The following is a 19,035-nucleotide window of genomic DNA, read 5'->3' on the forward strand; positions in this document are numbered from 1 at the left end:
TCACCCTTGAGGGCACGTCCCTTGAGAGTCTAAAATTTATAAGAATGTCAAGCTATTGGCTTGTGCTTTAATTGAGATTAGCTGGCAGCTAACTGAGAATAAGTTGCCTGCTTCACAGTTTGGGCCTGACTGAGGGTTGGCCTTGCTTCTAAATGTTTTTATCACGCCTTCAGTGGCCAAGGGAATTGAAGGGAGGCTTCTGCCCAAAGTGCTGAGATAGAACGAGCCGTGCGATTCCTACCCTTTCCTCCAGGACTTGTTTCTCCAAATCGCACTTGGCCGTTTGAGCTTTTCTCTGTCTTTCGTGGGTGAAGACTTTGTGGTCCTGGAGACATGGGTCCTGATTTGAGATTTTGCATAGAAAAGGTAGGATGAAGCTGGTGGGGACTGAGGCAGTCTGGAGCACCTACTGACTTCTAAATGGGAACAATTCTTTGCCGAAATCTTTTTTTTTCTGTGTTGGCTACCAGAGGTTCACATCCCATTAAAACGTAAGCCGGGTGAAGCAGGGACTTTGGTTCACAGCTGCGTCCCAACACATTGTGCAGGCCTGGTGCACAGTAAGATCCCCCGTAAGTATTTGTTGAATGAAAGAGCGGAAGGTCTTAAAGGGCCTCTGAGATTACCTGGTCTATGTCTCTCCTTTTCTAGGATTTCCCCACCTCCAGAACTGTAAGAAGTAAATTTCTGTTGTTTATAAATCACCGAGTCTAAGGGATTTTGTCATAGCAGCAGGAACGGACTGACACAATCAGCACACACATCAGCAACACTGATAAGAAATGTGATATATCCACACATTTACTTACGTGGGCACTTCACACTTCTACAAAACTTTTATTTTTGGTTTAGTGGTACAAGTGCATGTTTGTTACGCAGGTAAACTTGTGTCATGGGGGTTTGTTGTACAGTTTATTTCATGATGCAGATACTAAGCCCAGCGCATTCCTTGCTTTTCCTGATCCTCTCCCTCCTCCCAGCCTCCACTCTCCGAAAGGCCCCCATGTGTGCTGTTCCCCTCTATGTGTCCACGTGTTCTCATCATTTAGCTTCGACTTATAAGTGGGAACATTCAGTATTCAGTTTTCTGTTTCTGTGTTAGTTTTCTAAGGATGATGGCCTCCAGCTCCATCCACATCCTGCAAAGGACATGATCTCTTTCTTTTTTACGGCTGCACAGTATTCCGTGGTGTGTATGTACCACATTTTCTTCGTCCAGTCTACCATTGATGGGTATTTAGGTTGACTCCATGTCTTTGCTATTATGAATGGTGCTGCAATGAACATACATATGTATGTGTCTTTATAATAGAATGATTTATAGTCCCTTGTGTACATGCCCAGTAATGGGATTGCTGGGTTGAAAGGTATTTCTGTCTTTAGGTCTTTGAGGAATCACCACACTGTCTTCCACGATGGCTGAACTAATGTACACTCCCACCAACAGCACTTTACCCTTTTTACTTCAAGCATTTAATTTAATCATTGCCATCTAATGGACTGCCCAACAAATAGTTCACACTTTAAACGGAACATGAGGTTCTTCAGTCTTGCAGGCTGAACTGGACAGAGCAGAGAAATTCCTGAGGCAGAATCTGTGACTCAGGCCTAAAGTCTCACTATGTGTCCCCACCTTTCCAGGTGGAACGAGGTTAAAGAACGCCACAGGCAGCTTCCAAAGGTGTGTCAAGGAATGGGGTGGAAACATGCGGTTTAAAGCCTCAGTGTAGTGTGAGTGTCTGCGGACAATGAGCTTCAGGCCCTCCTCCGTGGCACTTCGTTCAGCCCAGGGCAGTGAGCTGAGCCCTTCCCTGTGGAGGTAGGGAGGCCTGCGAGGTGTCTGGGGAGTCTCCTCCAGTGGGCAGACTGCCTCTCTGCTTTTCCCCGCCTGAGAGAGCTGACTCTGCTGCCGAGTGACCCCACCTTACAAAGTCCTCCCACATCCAAGAGTTCCCTTTTTGCAAAACCTTAAAAACGTGGTGTGTAATATAAATGTATATGAAGTTCACATACAGTTAGTGAATTTTTACATCTGCATATACCCCTGCAACCACACTAGATGAAGACAGATCATTTCCCTCTCCCCCAAAGGCTGTCTTGCCCCTTCCCACCCACTACCATCCCGAGTGACCACAGATTTAACTTCCGTCATCGTCAGTTAGCTTCTCCGGTTTTGGAACATCACACAAATACAACCATATGTTACTATTCTTTTGCACCTGAATTCTGTCACTCAAATAAGTTTTTGTGACATTTATCCATGTTGTGTATACCAGCAGTTTCACAGGTTTAAAAAAATTTATTTTAAGTTCCGGGGTCCGTGTGTAGGACATGCATGTTTGTTACATAGGTAAACGTGTGCCATGGTGGTTTGCTGCACCCATCAACCCATCACCTAGGTATTAATCCCGGCATGCATTAGCTATTTAACCCAAGGCTGTTCCCACCACCTCCGCCCTCCCCTGACAGACCCCAGTATATACGTTGTTCCCCTCCCTGGGTCTATGTGTTCTCATTGTTCAGCTCCCACGTATAAGTGAGAACATGAGGTGTTTGATGTTCTGTTCCCACATTAGTTTGCTGAGGATAATGGCAAATTGACAAGAAAAAAATAAGTAACCCAATTAAAAACTGGGCAAAGGACAGGAACAGACACTTCTCAAAAGAAGACACGTGTGGCCAACAAGCATATTTTAAAAAGTTCAACATCACTGCTCATTAGTTTCATGGTTTTTAAACTACTCTGTAATCTTCCATTATACGGGAGTACCAAAATTTATTTATTTATTTATTTATTTATTTTTTTTTTTTGAGACGGAGTCTTGCTCTGTCGCCCAGGCTGGAGTGCAGTGGCCGGATCTCAGCTCACTGCAAGCTCCGCCTCCCGGGTTCACGCCATTCTCCTGCCTCAGCCTCCCGAGTAGCTGGGACTACAGGCACCCGCCACTTCGCCCGGCTAGTTTTTTGTATTTTTTAGTAGAGACGGGGTTTCACCGTATTAGCCAGGATGGTCTCGATCTCCTGACCTCATGATCCGCCCGTCTCGGCCTCCCAAAGTGCTGGGATTACAGGCTTGAGCCACCGCGCCCGGCCAATTTATTTATTTTTTATCCCCTAATGGACATTCGGGTTATTTCCAGTTTTTTTCTCTTGCGTTTGAGCAAGTCAGCATGAAGTTCCTTGTGGGTGCCGTTTGTAGGACGTCGGCCCTCAGTCCTCTTGTGCCCTTGTAGGAGGAGAATCGCTGGGATGCAGGTCCTACTGACTCCTTGCCCTGGTGAATGTGTTTTCAACCTCAGCCATTCTAGTGGGTGTGCTATTTCGTGAGTTCAGTGCAAACTGAGCGCCTCTTCCCATGTTTGTTGGCTACTTAAGTATCTTCTTCTGTAAGGGAACTTTTCAAGGAATTCGCCCTTTTCTTATGGAGTGCGTTCCGGTAAGGAAAGCCACATTGCTATGCTCTCTACAAATGACCCCTCTCCGGAGGGACAGGGAGATGCAGAGGCACACGATCCTGCCTCTGTCAGTGTTTGATGAAAGAGCGGAGCCTGGCCGGGCGTGGTGGCTCACGCCTGTAATCCCAGCACTTTGGGAGGCTGAGGCGGGCAGATCACAAGGTCAGGAGATCGAGACCATCCAGGCTAACACAGTCAAAACCCGTCTCTACTAAAAATATAAAAAATTATCCAGGTGTGGTGGCAGGTGCCTGTGGTCCCAGCTACTCGGGAGGCTGAGGCAGGAGAATGGCGTGAACCCGGGAGGCGGAGCTTGCAGTGAGCTGAGGTCGCACCATTGCACTCCAGCCTGGGCGGCAGAGCGAGACACCACCTCAAAAAAAAAAAAAAAAAAAAAAAAAAAGAAAACACAGGGACACATATTTTCTAGAAATAGAAATACAGAGCCACAGTTTCTATTTATAAATAAAATAAGAAAGGGCAACGTGAGATTGAGATTCATCACAAACGGTAGAAATTGAGATTACAATTTTAAAATTCAGCCTCAATTTAACGGGGTTAAGTTAGACACAGATAAATTCTGTGCCAGTGAAATAGAAGACATTGTTTTGTGGTTTTGGAAAAATCTTTCTTCTTCATTGTCCATGGGATGTTTAGACGGAAAAAGTCATTTCTTTTTCTACCTGAAGAGGGCAAGAGCAGCTTCTCCAACCCCAAAGCACGTGAGTTTTGCATCTGTGGACATTAACTATAAACTAGGTACGTGCTTGTCAGATTAGGATAACCTGTGTGAAGCACTTACCGGCTTATTGCTCATTTAAAAAGTTTACCCAGGCAGCCAGGTTCAAAGTTCCCCTGCTACAAGCTTCTCAATTAGACCAGGATCTGGGCATTCCCAGCTGGAGCGGGCTCAGCGCCGGGCACAGGGCAGATGCCGGCTGGTCTGCTGGCTGAGCTGAAGAACTTCTGCCAGCGCTGCTGTAGGTAGGTGGCAGTATGGCATGCTGGTTCAGCTCCCAGCTTTCTATGCAGCTAGTTAGGGATGTAAAACCATCTCTTTGTGGTCTGAGGACAAATTAGTAAATCCTTCTAGCCTCAACTTCCTCATGTGTAAAATGGAGAAGTAATAGCTCCCAGTTATTGTGAGGACTCAGTCAGACAATCCATGTGAAGCGCTTAGCACAGAGCTCTCCATGAATGGTAGTTGTTATTACATCACATGTGAGCACTGATCAAAGGCTCGCGGCAATTGCCATCACAGCTGAGAGCTGAGAGCTTAAGGGAAGCTGAATTCCGCCAACATTTCAACTAACTAAAAAGTCACTGACAAATTAGACAAAACGTAGGTTTCAAAAGATTCATTTCTCTGATATTATGGAAATATGAGCTGGACAACTTTTTTGGGGGGGGTGTGGGGACAGCTGAAAACGTTCACTCCTTTAATCAGCTGCACCTATCTTCAACCCAGCCTGAAACCCCTGCTTAGTGGAGTGCTTTGCTATGGCTGCAGGGGGGTTAATTTTGGCAGAGGCGAACTAATTTTGGTCGACTATAATAAAATTGGGTTAAAATGCCCATATGCTCCGGCTGTAACCAATCCCCCATCAAACATGGTAGGGTTGGCTGGGGGCAATGCGTGTACTTCCGAACAAAATGGCATCTTGTCTGCACTCAGGTGGAGGTCAAGTCTCAAATGGTCTTCACAGATGTAGGTCCTTCCAGGAGAAAGGGTCACAGCACGAAGATTCCATCTCACCTTCTGGGTAGGAGCCATTTCCTTTAAAAGAGGGCGGGATATTAAGAGGGCGACCAGGTGGGGTCCGGAGGCGCCTCAAGCTCCGCAAGACTCCCCGAGCACTGACCCGTCCCACTAAGTGTCCTGCAGCCCGACTGCGCATCTCTAGGCGGCTGCCCGAGGTCCCGCGCCCGTGGCGCACACGCAGTCCGCGAGGTACTCTGTGCTCCAACGCGCCCTCAGCCTCCCGAGACCGCCCCCGGCCTGCGGGCGGCGAGCCGGCTCCTCCGGGCACCCCTGCCGCGGACTCCGCGCTCGACCTGGAGTTCCCCGTGCGGCCGGCGGTGGGCGCGCGCCACGCGGGCCCGAGCCCTGGGCGGGAGTGCAGCCCGGGGTCCCGCGGCCTCCGCGCCGCGCACCTCCCCCACCGCCCACCCCCGGCCTCCGGGCCCGCCCCCAGCAGGGGTCGGCGTGGCTCGTGCGCCGGGGACCCCCGAGCCCCCCACCCGGCGGCCCGGGCCCCCGCGGCCTGGCCGTGCGCCGGGTCCCCGCCGCGGAGTGGGAAGGAGGAGGAGAGACTGGAGGAGTTGGAGACAGACACAGCCGCGGCGCGCAGTCACGGCTGGAGACAGACGGCGGCGGCAGGCGGGACACTCCCCCCTCCGGCGACTGGAGGCGGGACACCTCCCCGGCGGCCGCGGCGCCGCGTCCCCTCTCTCCCCGCGCTGAGGCTGCGGACCGGGCCCGGCGGGACTAGCAGGCGAGTGCGTTGGCCCTGCCCGCTCCTCGCGCCGCCGCGGCCGGCCGGGGATCCCCTGCAAGCCGCGGAGGAGCCGCCGCCTCCGCCTCCGCCGCAGCCGCCAGACAGGCTGCGGGTGCCTGGGAAAGTGGAAGCGGGGCGGGGAGCGCGGGGGAGGCCCGGGGGTGAGGTCCTCAGCTCTTAAAGAACCCCGGCGCGCCGCGCTCCCCGCCGGCCCGCCGCGCGCCCCCTGCCGCGCCCCGCACCGCGCCCCTCCCCTGGCCGGCAGGGCCGGTGGCCGCGGAGCCGCACTGCGGGCAGTCTCCGCCTCCGCTCCCAGGGGCGGCCCAGGTGAGTGCGGACCCGAGGTGGCCGCCGTGGTTGCGGTTTCTGGCCCCAGTTCCCCGCGGCGCTCCGGAGGGAGGGGCGGCCGAGGGGGGCGGGGGACTCGGGGACCGGACGCTTTGGGAACTGGACGTCCGCGAGCCTGCGCCGTCGGCGGGGGCCGGAGGGAGCAGCCGGGCGCCGGGCGCGCGAGGTCTGTGAGGCTGCGTCCGGGTGGGCTTGTCCGTGGGCACGGCGGGGGTCCGGCGCTGGCCCGCGGGCGGGGTTGCGCCAGTGGAGGGACCTCGCCGACCCCCACCCCGTTTTCTGTTTCCCGGTGCCCTGGGGCGCGGGTGTCCCGCGGTTGCAAGATTGAATTCTGCACCGCCCGGAGGCCGGGATGGGCGCGCGGGTGGCAGCCCCAACCGTCTCGGAGCCCCTAGGCCTCGGCGCGCCGCGGCGGGCGGGGACTGGAGGTCAGCGGGAAGCGGGAAGAGCCTGCAGGACCTGGCCGGGGAGTTTGCGGGAAGGAGGGGGGCGGGCCAAGCCCCGCAGCCCCTCAGTCCCTCAGTCCCGCATCCTGCACCGCGCGCTCCCCGCCCCCCGACCCCTGGGGCCGGCTTCACCCGGCGTCCCCCCGGGTCCCCCCGGGTCCCCCCGGGTCCCCCCGCGCGCGTTGACGTCGGTCGCGGGACCGCCCGGAGCTCCCGGCATTGGCTGGGAAGTCGATTGTCTCGGGCGGCTGCTGTTGCACTCAGGCTGGGTCTCAGAGCCGCGGAGGAAGCAGGCGTGCGTTGAATTTCTTTCTGCCCCTCACCGTGGAATAAACAGGAAGCGACGAGCACCCAGCCCGGCCCGGCGCTTGCCTTTGTGACGGGGTCTGCGCTGCGCAGCCTGCAGGAGGCTTCCTGGGACCCCTGCCCGGTGCGCCGCCCGGTGGGCCTGGGGGCGCGCCCTGTGAGTACGCGGTGGAAGACGGTGGGCTCGGCGTGGGTTAAATCGCTGTCGCGGCGGAGAGGGCATTTGCTTGTTTTTAAACTTTTTTTTTTTAATTGGAAAAGGAGGGGTTTTCCCGATGAGGCAGAGGTTTTCAGGACGACAGGGATGCGTGGTGGGTGGGCGGCCCCGGCAGAAGGCGCATCCGAGGGCACCGTGTTCTTGGGTCACCTACCTGGAGGGACACCTCGTCGCCAGTCAGGGCAGCGAGAAGCTCTTTAAAGCAAGCGGGGCTCCTTAGCTCTGCCCAGGCGCAGGAATGATTGCTGTGTGCCCCTAGCCACGTGAACTAGCGTGATTTTTATTTTCCCCCCGAAATTTTTTAATTAGCTAGAATTGGGTAATTTCGGTTTACTTCTTTTCTTTTCCTCTGTGTCTTGGTCTATTCCCTTTTCTTTTTCTCTTTTCTAATTATCTTGGCATCTTCTCATCCCTGGACCAGCGCTGCTTTCTAAATGTTAATTATCCTTGCAATACATATTTATTGGGGACCTACTACGTGTTAGGCATTGTGGGATGTGAGGTAAGAGTAGCTGTGCAGAATGTGGGTTCTGAGCGCTTGTATTAGTAAGTTATTTGCAGTAGAGGTGGATAGAGATGGTGAGCAGCACTGACTCTCAAAAATAGGGTCCTGTGGCTGGTGTAGGGGTTGGTGCCTTCTCGAAGGGCTAGTGCTGGGAAGCTTCCCTTTAAAAACGGCCCTTTCTGCCGGTTTGGCTAGCCAAGAATGGCATTCTCCTCTCTGTATCTGCCCTGGAGCTTCAGGACTGAGTATTGAATGACAGAAGGTTCTGCAAAGTCTGCACAGGGAGACTGCCAGTGCATCAAGTCATGTCTGAATTCTGTATATGAGTATTGTCTGTTCGCGTCTTTAACTCGAGTGTATTGTCAGCTGTAACTCTGCCTTTGTACTCTGCACAGTTCTTCTGGAATACAGTCTTTGTGTTCAGTCAAGGATCGTAGTGTCAAATCTGAGTCATTACATAGACAAATGAGGACATCTGAGTATTACCCATGTATATTTATTGAATTACACTTGGTTTCCCATCAACCCTTGAAATGTTATTTGATGGACCTTTCTAAGCAGTGCTTTTGAAAACAGGGGGCTAACTTCCTTATGATCTTTGAAAGCTTAATTCTTTTTAAGAGCTTCATTTTGCTATTGACGTTGAACACACTGTTAGGAATTAGGGCTGGGAATGTAAATGCCAGTAAGGGATTTGCTGTAATGGAATTGTAGCTACCTCCCTCCCTTGTTTTAAAAGACCTCTCTAATTTCTTAACGTTCTGCTGTTACCCTTGGAAGGGCTTGCCACTGTTGGCCATGGTCCTGGTTCGTGTAGGTTTGTATTTACACTGGAGAAGACTCTTCCCGGTGGGTTTTTAGGGCTGCCTCTGGAATCCTCTTGTGGGCTTGGATTGCAAGACCACAGCCCTGCAGTGGAACACAGCCAGTGCCAGCTGCTTATTAAGGGATTTTGTGCCAATTTGTTGGCACATTATTTGAGACTCCTCCACCCCACCCCACTCCCACTGGAGTATATACATACATAGACAAATATTTATTTTCCCCCAACTGCTGACAGTGTTCTAAGAATAGTTTTCTTGCCTGGCACGCGGAGAGCAAGGGCCTGTCTGCAGAGGTGTTTACAGTTTGGGACTGTGCTGCAGTCTTGGTTGACTTAGCAGCCTGGCAGATCAGCCTCACAGCTCCTGGGACGCTCTCTGTTTTTCCTCTGGGCTGCTGCAGGGTAACGTCCCTGTCTGATAGAGAAACACGGTCAGAGGAGAGTCAGTTTTGCTCTTTGTGGATAGTTTCTGGCAGGTGGTCCAGCAGAGACAGACCCCTGAGCTGCTGACCTCTTTGCGTGTAGCTGGCATCAAGTCTCCTTGTGGTGGTGTGTGGGAGGCGACTGCTCTACGTCATCACGCAAAACCAAAGCCACCTCAGGGCTCCGGGCAGGATCCTTGCAATTGTAGACTGCTCTGATCTTTCTGGTAGTCCTTGCCATGTTTCTTCTCATCTTTCTTTGGAATCTGGGCTTATGCAATCTCTGTGATGTGTCCTTCTTTCTGTGTAAGAGTTAATAGAGAAGGAAAAATAAGTTATCACTCAAGAAGTGATAAAACAGTGTAGAAGAAGAGCATACCATTTTAACCTGGAAACATTTTTGGAAATATTTAACGGAATGTGTAGGGGCACATGGATATTAAATGTGAATAGCGGCAAAATTGCTGTGTAGTCCAAAATTATTCTTTCTTCCTTCCTCTCTGTCTCCTTCTGTATCTCCCTCTGTGTCTTCCTTTTTTTAGGTCTCAGAAAAAATCTCCTGGAAGCCATTATATTCTGATGTCAAAGGGACGTTCTGCCTACGCGAACTGTTAGTCTGGAATTACATCTTGACCTATATTATGGGTGTGCATGGGAGGTGAATCTTAAGTTTCAAAATAGAAATGCAAAGGTTCTGCCTACTATTTGAAAATTTAGGCCACAAGACCAGCCACTTTTTAGGGAGATTTTTTTTGGGGGGCATTGTTTGCTTCGTTGTTAGGCAAGGAAAGGACTGAAGCTAGTACCTGTACTATTAATTACTCTGAAAATATTGGCTTTGAATTTCCAGGTAATGTCGTTTTTTTTCCCCATCACAGGAGGAATTGAAAATGATGTCTGTGTTGTCACATATCCGTGTGATTTAAGAATGGATTGCTTTTCTTTGAGATCCCACTAAAAATGGTACTGTGGCCTTTTAAGCTGTTTTTGTGAAGACTCTTCTTTCCACCAAGCTTGTTTTCCAGATAGGTCTTGGAGATTACAAAGAACATAGATATAATTTCTCCCTTGATTGGCAGCTGTGAGCTTTCCCGGACAAAAATAATGCCGCACCGTGCCAAATGGTTGACTTTTCTAGAATAAAAACTCTAAAGGGTATGCAAAAAGTCCTCTGGTTAATATATTGGCATTCCCAGAACCCACTAACACGCCGGCAGCCTGCCAGACTCCACTTAACGAGGACACAGAGTGTCTGGCTCAATCCCCATGAGCAGACGGGGGTGGGGTCTGCATGTCCACACCCTTTATTAATTTTTAATGACTGTACTTTTGTTTTGCAGATTTTCCTCTGTACCCCTTTCTCAACCGTCTCCTACAACGTCACTCCCCCCATCCATTTATTTACTCATTTACTTGGCATCGGAAAAATGTCGAGCGGTTCAGGGTTAAGAGTCCTGCTGAGGGATCATTTCTGTTAGCATGGGTTCTTTTGTTGTTGCCTTTTTTTCTTTTTCTTCCTTTTTTTTTTTTTTTGGAAGAGGAAGAGAGAAAAGGAACAGAAAAGATGACAACTTTTTTTTTTTTTTTAAAGCATGCTTTATTGTCTGCTGGAAAAAGAGAAGCATTTACGAAACTTTAAGTTTGTCAGACAGTTTATGTGACAGTGCAAGTTGGTGCTTGCCAAGCTCCAGACAGATTGTTAATGTTACATGACAGGGATAAATAAATTACCGCTGTCTGCAACACGCTTGCACTGCAAACGCACTCTGCAGCCGGCGGCCGGCTGGGCGCCGCTCATGGGCCTGGTGTGCAGGCAGCTGCGCAGAGGGCCTCTGCCTGCCGCCTAGAATGCTGTGCCTTGGTTCGGAAATGAGAAGGATGTGCCTTGCTTTTATTTTTGGCTCTACTGCAGGGCAGTAGAATCCGAGGAGCAGCTCTGTGTCCTTTATTTTGCTAGGCTGCTCCGCCTTCTCCCCTGCGCTGGCCCCACCTCTGGTCCACACTCCCGTTCTTCCTCTGAGCAGGGAAAGCAGGCACCTAGCTTCTTCCCTGGAGACCTCAACTTTGTGCTTGGCTGCCCAGGGCCTTAAGTATCTCAAAGCCAAGTTTCAGGCTGTTTACAGTTGTGTTATTTCTGCAGGTGCAGACACTGAGAACAAATTGTCTGCGATAGATAAGCCTGTACTGGCCTGGGAGGGCCTGGGTGGCACTCCTTGGGCATAATGTACTTTCGTCTGGGCAATTTGGAAGCTCAGCTGGCAGAGTGACAGGTGTAATGAACTTAATAGTCTTGCCCTAGTTGTTTGCGGACACACAGCTCATGTTACAAAGCCGCCTCATACCGGGGTCCCCTGCCAGATGATTTGCTCTTCTCTTTGTGGATGGGACTTGGGGACTGGACGACTGAGTGGCGTTAAGGTAGGGAAGCGGGTGGTTGCGAGTGGCGTGTGTGTGCCCTCATCTGCTCTGAGGACCTAGACAGTCTCCTGAAGGTAGGCCTTGAGAGAAAGGGATCCTTCCCACTCACACTGGCTGGCCATCCTCCACGCCAGGTGTCAGGAGGGCACTTTGTGCAGATGTGCTTCGACTTCCTGCCTCTGGGGTTTGCAAAGGGCAGGCTTTCTGCCATGTCGTGTGGTTTCCTGGTGTGCTGCCCGCCTGGCTGCTGGGATTCTCCAGAAGAGGGCTGGGCCGGCAGTGCACAGCCAGGCATTGTTCTCAGAGTCCGTGGCCCCAGGGACCAGCAACCTGTGCACAGAGCTGCACGGGAATTTCCGCTGGAAAGTCTCTGCTTCCGAAGGCAGTCGCCGGAGAGGCTGTAGGAGGCCAGGCTGCTCTCCGAAGGGCTCCCTGACCTCTAACCAGGGCACGTGGGCAGATAATAACAGCAGCTCCAAGTGCTCCTATGCCTCTCCTGTGTGCCAGGCTCTGTTCTGAGGGCTGCCATACACTGACTCACTAATCTAATCCTCACAGCGGCCTGTGACGTGGGTCCTCCTGCCATCCCCATGTTACAGAGACGTCAAGACATTGCCCAGAGTCAACCACCGTGTGAATAAAGGGTGGAGCGGCCTAGGCAGCGTGGCTCCAGGTTCCGGGACCTAAATGAGGTGGGGCCTGGGTCAGGAATTCTTCATCTGGGACCGCTTGCTGGCAGGGTACCATTCTCTTTTTGTCCCCATACAGGTCCCACTGGGACTCTCCAGCCAGCAAGTTCAGGGTTTCGTCCCTCTTGCCTCTCCGCTGTGGCCCTCCCTCTCCAACTCCCTCCCCTGTTTTAACCCCAGTCTCTGCTCTCTGCCTGTCTTGCCTATGGCAAGAGCCTCAGTTTTGAGGACTGGACCATGGCAGCTTTGTCTCTACCCACCTTATCCCTTGAGTTCCTTGAGAGAAAGACAAAGCAACAATCAGTAGGAGTGTTGGTATTGCCAGATATTTCTTCTGCACTGGTCCTTAAAACCGCTTCTGTCAGCCTCCCCGTGGCACCTCTCGATGTAGCCTGGTGGGGTGTGACTGCCCGGTTCCTGGGAGCAGCTAACCGCCTGGGTCTGGGGGTGTGTGCTGGTAATGCCCCTGCCAGCTGTCTCTTCACTTGGGAGGATCCAGTTCATCGCAGGACAAAGAGCGCTATAGTTTCTTTGTTTTTTTCTTTTTTTTTTTTTTTTTTTTTGAGATGGAATCTCACTCTGTTGCCCAGGCTAGAGTTCAGTGGCACAATCTCGGCTCACTGCAAGCTCTGCCTCCTGGGTTCATGCCATTCTCCTGCCTCAGCCTCCCGAATAGCTGGGATTACACGCGTGTGACACCACGCCTGGCTAATTTTTTTGTATTTTTAGTAGAGACAGGGTTTGACCGTACTAGCCAAGATGGTGTCGATCTCCTGACCTCATGATCTGCCCCCCTCGGCCTCCCAAAGTGCTGGGATTACAAACGTGAGCCACCGCACGTGGCCTACAGTTTTTTTAAAAATGAAAAAAAGTTATCCCATCTTTAAGAGTCTCTTTTTTTTTTTTTCTTAGATAGAGTCTCCCTTTATTACCCAGGCTGGAGTACAGTGGTGCAATCCATCTCAGCTCATTGCAACCTCTGCCTCCCACGTTCAAGCGATTCTTGTGCCTCCTAAATCGAGTAACTGGGATTACAGGCATGCACCCCTACATCTAGCTATTATTTGTATTTTAGTAGAGACGGGGTTTCGTCATGGTGGCCAGGCTGGTTTCACACTCATTACCTCAAGGGATCTGCTGGCCTCAGCCTCCCAGAGTGCTGGGATTATAGGTGTGAGCCACTGCACCCGGCCAAGAGTTTCTGTTTTGCTCTTTGGGGTGTAGGTAAATGAATAATGCATATTGACTTGTACATCCTGTGAAATGTTGTCCACCTTGGACAAGCTAAATCTTCGAGATTGTGGGACCTAAAGGGAGGACCCAAGAGATGCACATATCATGAGTCTAGCAGGACAGTCAGCTCTTTGCAGACTGGTCCCCAGTCACAGGCAGGAAAGGGTGTCCCTCACAGCTCTGGAGCCACCCCCAGCCGCTGGGATGGATGCTGTCCCCTGTGTAGATACTGCTGAGCGTGCCACATGTCGCAGGGCATTTCTAAGCCTTTGTGGCGTTTGATCTGCAGGCTAGCCTGGTGTGGGGCTGGTTAAGTTACGGTTGAGGAGGTGAAGACCTCTAGAGAGACTGTCCTGGTCCGGGCCCTGTCTGCTCGGTCCGCAGCTCTCAGCAGCAACACATTGTCAGGACCCAAGATGCGAGGCCTGTCTTGGGGTAGCTGCTCCTGGAGGTATCTGTGGGACAAATAACGTCGTCTTTTCCTGATTACGTGTGTACTGAAGAGAATTAGGAAATAGGGAAAGAAGGAAGAAAATAAAAATCCCTGAAATTTTCTATGATCTCACTGTTAGAGATGATTAGTAGGTTAGTAGATTCCAGGTTCATTGATTAATTAGAAAGTAATTTATGTACTTTTTAAGAAGCTTAACATTCTTTCATGAACGTTTTTCATGTGATTTAAATATTCTCCAAAATCCCACTTCTGGACTGTATAATATTCTGTTCTATGGTTATATTGTTATTTTTTTAAAACCAGTTTTAGGACATCGAGGCTGTTACCAGTTTTCTGCTACAAATACGATTGCATTGAACTTCTTTAAACATTTTTTTTTAGAAATGTATTATGTAACTTTATAATTTAAAAAAATGGAGATGGAGTCTTGCTCTGTTGTCCAGGCTGGAGTGCAGTGGTGTGGTCTCGGCTCATTGCAACTGCTGTTTCCCAGGCTTGTGGCATCCTCTCCCCTCAGCCTGCTAAGTAGCTGGGACTACAGATGCTGCCACGCTTTTTTTTTTTTTGGTAGAGACCGGGTTTCACCATGTTGCCCAGGCTGGTCTCAAACTCCTGGGCTGAAGCAATCTTCCCGCTTTGGCCTCCCAGGGTGCTGGGATTATAGGCGTCAGCCACTGTGCTTGGCCTGAACTTTTTTTTTTTTTTAATTGTTTGGGTAGATTCTTAAAAAGGAAATTAGGGGGTATAAGACTCTTAAGTGTCCTCCAAAAATATTGCCAGATGGGGCTTTCAGAATGGGAGAGGCAACTTACATTCCTACAGACAAGAGGGTCACTGAACCCTTGTCAATGCCGAGTATTATTTAAAAAAGCTTTGCAAATTTGGCAGTAAATGATACGATGTTTAAATTTTCTTCCTAACGATATGATGTTTAAATTTTCTTTCCTATCTTTTTATTTTGAAAATCTGACTTTGTATCATCTGGGTCATCGATGAAAAGAGTTTTGCTGTTTGCTAGAATTTTGTTAAGGCCAAACATCGTAATGTCAGTGGATGATCTCAATAGGTGGGGTAAGACCTTTGTGCTTTTTAAAATTCAAGTTAAGTAAAAGTAGAATCAAATTCTACTCAGGTAGGTTCAGGGCAGTAAACATTCTAATAATGTGTCTTTTAAGCAAATTACAGGATATGATGGGTATAGACTGCTCTTGGTCTTCCCCCAGCCTCCTCATCCTCCCTCTTTAGGGGTAGCCTTGAACTCGCAATGGAGAATGAGGGCCAGGAGAGGGTGGAGTCAGCACCTGGCTGTTTGGATAGCCCCACCCTACCTTGTTCAGTCGCTTCTCTTCATTTCAAATGACCCCTATTGGACCTCACGTTCTTTGCTAGTCTTGCCCCTAAGGACGCAGACAGAAAATTCATCACGGGCAGACAGAAAATTCATGATCCTCCATACTCCGTGCTTGTGTCGTCCGTGGAGGACCTGCACTTCCTCTGCAAATGTGCTGATCTGCTTTCCTCCAAGGCATCAGCCCTTCCAGAGTTGCAACGACTGAACAGTGCCTGACCTCCTAAGCTGTTGCTCGTAAAGCTTGAGAGAGATGGAAAATCACTTTACTAGGTGGTGATGAACTAATTAAAGACAGTCTTTCATTGAGGGGTTGGAAACGGCTGGACTGGAGGGTGCCTACCGTGCTGGAGGGAGCAGCATGGCACCACTTTCTCTAGGCCTGGTCATGATCAGTGTGGTTTTGTTCACAGGCACCTGAGTGTGTCAGGTGGGGAGACCCCCATGTACTATGCAAGGCGCTCACCTGCTCTCTCATGTGCTGGGGATGCACCTCCCCCGGCGTTGCCTGGTGGACGGTGAGTGGGCCCCACAGGACCTGGTGGGCATATGTATTAGTCCGTTCTCATGCTGCTATGAAGAAATACCCGAGGCTGGGTAATTTGTAAAGGAAAGAGGTTTAATTGACTCATAGTTCCACATGGCTGGGGAGGCCTTGGGAAACTTACAGTCATGGCGGAAGCGGAAGCAAACTTGTCCTGCTTCACTTGGCAGCAGGAGAGAGAAGGGCAGAGCAAAGGAAGGAAAAGCCCCTGATAAAACCATCAGAACAGCACGGGGGAGCCGCTCTCATGATCTGTTCCCTTCCCATGAGGTCCCTCCCCCAACACGTGGGGATTACAATTTGGATTACAATTCAAGGTGATATTTGGGTGGGGACACAGAGCCTGAACATAGCACAGTTTTGTGTTCTGTGCCAAAGCTTTCAAGGAGTTGCCTAGGTGTGTGAGCCTGGGCACTGCAGGTGCAGGTGGCAGAAGCTCAGCTGGCGATGCCGTGCCCCATCTCCCTGGGCTGAGACTGCAGACTGGGTCCTTCTCAGCTCCGCCTGGCCTGTCATCAGCACCACACTCTGTCCCAGGTGCACATCTGCCCTCACCTGTGGCAGTGCCAAGACCTTGGAGATGGATTCCAAAAGGCTGGAGATGGGATGAGGCCTGCGGAGTGGAGATGGAGTGTGCCGAGGGCTGCTAATGGGGTGGCAGTCCTCCAGTGGTCTGGCCAGTGGGGTCCCTCAGTGTCTTTGGGGGAGCACGCCTCTGCTGTCGTCCTTGGCGGTTCTCCATTTTCCCTAGCGAGGTGGTGGCTCTGATGTCACTGGGACGGTGCTTGCCATTGATCCAGGGGGCTTTGGGTGCCTGACAGATCCACCTGTGTTTTTGTGTTTGTTACTGGCTGGGGTGTGCAGAGCTGACTGATTTCTGTCTGATTTGACCTTGCTGTCTGGCTTGCTCCTGCAACACAGTCCCTGCTTTCCTGGTGGGGACAGGGGCCTTCTGGACACGATGTGTGCAGGACTCGGGGAAATGTCGGCAGTTGGTTGGCTTGGTTGAACATTTGTTTTTCTGCTACTTTGGCTATTAAGATAAATCTTGAACCCTAGGCCAGGCACAAGGCTGGAGTTTGAGACCAGCCTGGGTAGCATAGTAAGACCCTATCTCTACAAAAAAAATTTTTTAAAATTGTGCCTCTAAAACACTTAGCTTTCCTCCTATTGGTGTTTGAATATGACATTCAAGATTGTTTACTTCTAAACTAGATGTCCCGGGATTTTGCAGTCTTTCATCTGAAGAGTAATGTAAAAATAATAAATAAATGTTGTCTATGTACAGTTACAAATAGCTATATGTAGTAAGTTTAGTCCAGAAAAATCTTGACATTTGTTTTCTGATAAAGTTGAACTTTAAATGAAGCAGAGCAGTTGTTATCTGATGGGGCTCTTGGGGCATTACCCTCTCATGTGAATCCTCATCCTTTGGTTGCTGTAACATTGTTTGTCTGTTGGAGTTCTGTAGCCGGGCGCATTTGTGTTTGAGGGAATGGCTTCTGTTCTGCCATCTGCGTGGAGGAAGCTGTTCCCCTTGGACCCACCGAGGAGGCAGCGTCCAGGCTGAAGCGCCGGCCTGTGTGTCAGCCGCCACGGGGGGACTGCATCACCCGCCGTGTGCTTGGGAGAATTCGGGTAAACGCGCTGCGTCCTGGCTTCCTGAGGGCTTGCCATGGCCATGGGCAGTTGCCCAGTCATCCTTCTAGCCGTCCCTCCTGGGCCCCTGTGCTGTCGGGCCCCTCGGAGGCCGTGCAACCTGGGAAACGTCACTGACTCTAGGTCTCAGTTCGCCCTTCTCTGAAATAGCTGTTTGCCCACCTCGTAGGTTTTTGAGAGGATTAGAGAAGATCATATGTAAGCAGATGAGGTGGGACAGGCCAGCTACCACAGTGAGTCTCAGTAAAAGGCATCTCGTGAGCCACGTGTGTACTCGTGAGACATGTGCCCTGCGCTGGCACAGTCAGAGACCCAGTTCCCACCTTTTGGGGACATAGAAACCAAGGAGAAGATAGAATGTGTGTGGCGGAAGCAATTAGCAAGTACGAGTGGTTTTACAATCGCGTCTTGAACTAAGCAGTGTTTCAAGAAAGGCTTTAGATGTGGAGGAGAGTGAGGCCCCCAGGCCCAGAGGTGGTGGCTCTGACGCCTCCTTCGCTCCCTCCCTTCCTTCTCCTTCTACCCTTTCCTCCTCTGTGCATTTTTATGGAGCACTCAGGATCCACGCACCAGGCACTAGATAAAGACATGGCTCTGTCCCCAAACCGGTGGAAGACAGGTGTGCCCACGGTTGCCACACAGGGCTAATGATGCACCAGGGAGACAGAGGAACATGTGAGTAGAGCTGCTGTCTCCTGACTTCCTGAGGGCTCAGTGTGCTTTGGTCAATCAGTGGAGACTTCATGGAGGAGGCCAAATGCTGTCGTCTGAAAGTCTGTGTGTCCCTGAAACTCCTCAGTTGAAACATAACTCCACTGTGCTAGTATTGAGCGGTGGGGCCACTAGGAGGGGATTAGGTCACGAGGCTCCTCCCTCATGTGTGGGATTAGTGCCTTTATAACAGAGGCCGGAGGAGCTTCTTCACCCCTGCCACCACGCGAGGACTCACAGAAGGCGCCATCTATGAAGAATGGGCCCTCACCACACACCGGATTTGCCGGCACCTTGATCTTGGACGTCCCAGCCACCAGAACAGGGAGCAGCACATTTCTGCTGTTTCTAAATGACGCCATTGAAGGTATTTCGTTACAGCAGCACGGCTGGACTGAGACGTAGACCTTGGGCTGAGACTTAGTGTAAGAACAGTTTTTTTTTTTTTCCAGGTGGACCAACAGGGAAAGAGTGTTCTGGGTCAGTGGGTTGCAGCGAGAAAACAGTAGAGCACACATACTTATTTTTACTTTATTGTTTCAAACTTTGTATATTTTGTGTACAATGTACTATTACCATAGCATATGTGTATAATTTATAAATAAATGTACATGACCTGTGTGCTTAGACATTTTTGCTTGTAGGAGTATATGCTTCAGAAAATTGGGGGCCCACAGGCGGGCAGTGGGAATATGTGTTAAGACGGGGGAAGGCAGGGCAGGCCATGCATGGCCGCAGGTGGGGGAAGAGGTGGGAGGGTGTCTGCGGGTGTCATGGGTAGATGCTACTGCTTACAATGCCTGAAATTTCAAACTCAGACTCTAAATTACTCTTGTAGCTTTTAGTTGTCATTAACGCAAATCCACGGACCATGTCTTGCTCCTTTGCCGCTGACTCCGCTAGGCTCCTTTTAGTTGTTGTTAACCCAAAATCCACGGACGGTATCTGCTCCTTTGCCG

The 19,035-nt window shown here is 50.8% G+C and overlaps 1 protein-coding gene across 18 annotated transcripts in view; it reads left to right on the top strand.

Moving 5' to 3' along the window:
* Positions 1-5,820: 5,820 nt before the first annotated feature.
* The window catches only part of LOC105478940 (low density lipoprotein receptor class A domain containing 4), a 436,625-nt gene continuing 423,410 nt past the window's right edge, over positions 5,821-19,035 (top strand). For 8 of the 18 annotated variants that reach the window (XM_071085751.1, XM_071085747.1, XM_071085752.1 and 5 more), the window contains exon 1: positions 5,821-5,950. The gene's annotated coding sequence lies outside the window, so the exon portion shown is untranslated. Of the gene's footprint in view, positions 5,951-6,148; positions 6,281-6,376; positions 6,468-6,924; positions 7,215-19,035 lie in introns of those variants that run through there. The other 10 variants (XM_071085753.1, XM_071085748.1, XM_071085754.1 and 7 more) reach the window with 5 other exon arrangements.

The sequence above is a fragment of the Macaca nemestrina genome, chromosome 19 (assembly GCF_043159975.1).
Source record: "Macaca nemestrina isolate mMacNem1 chromosome 19, mMacNem.hap1, whole genome shotgun sequence".
Classification (NCBI taxonomy): domain Eukaryota; kingdom Metazoa; phylum Chordata; class Mammalia; order Primates; family Cercopithecidae; genus Macaca; species Macaca nemestrina.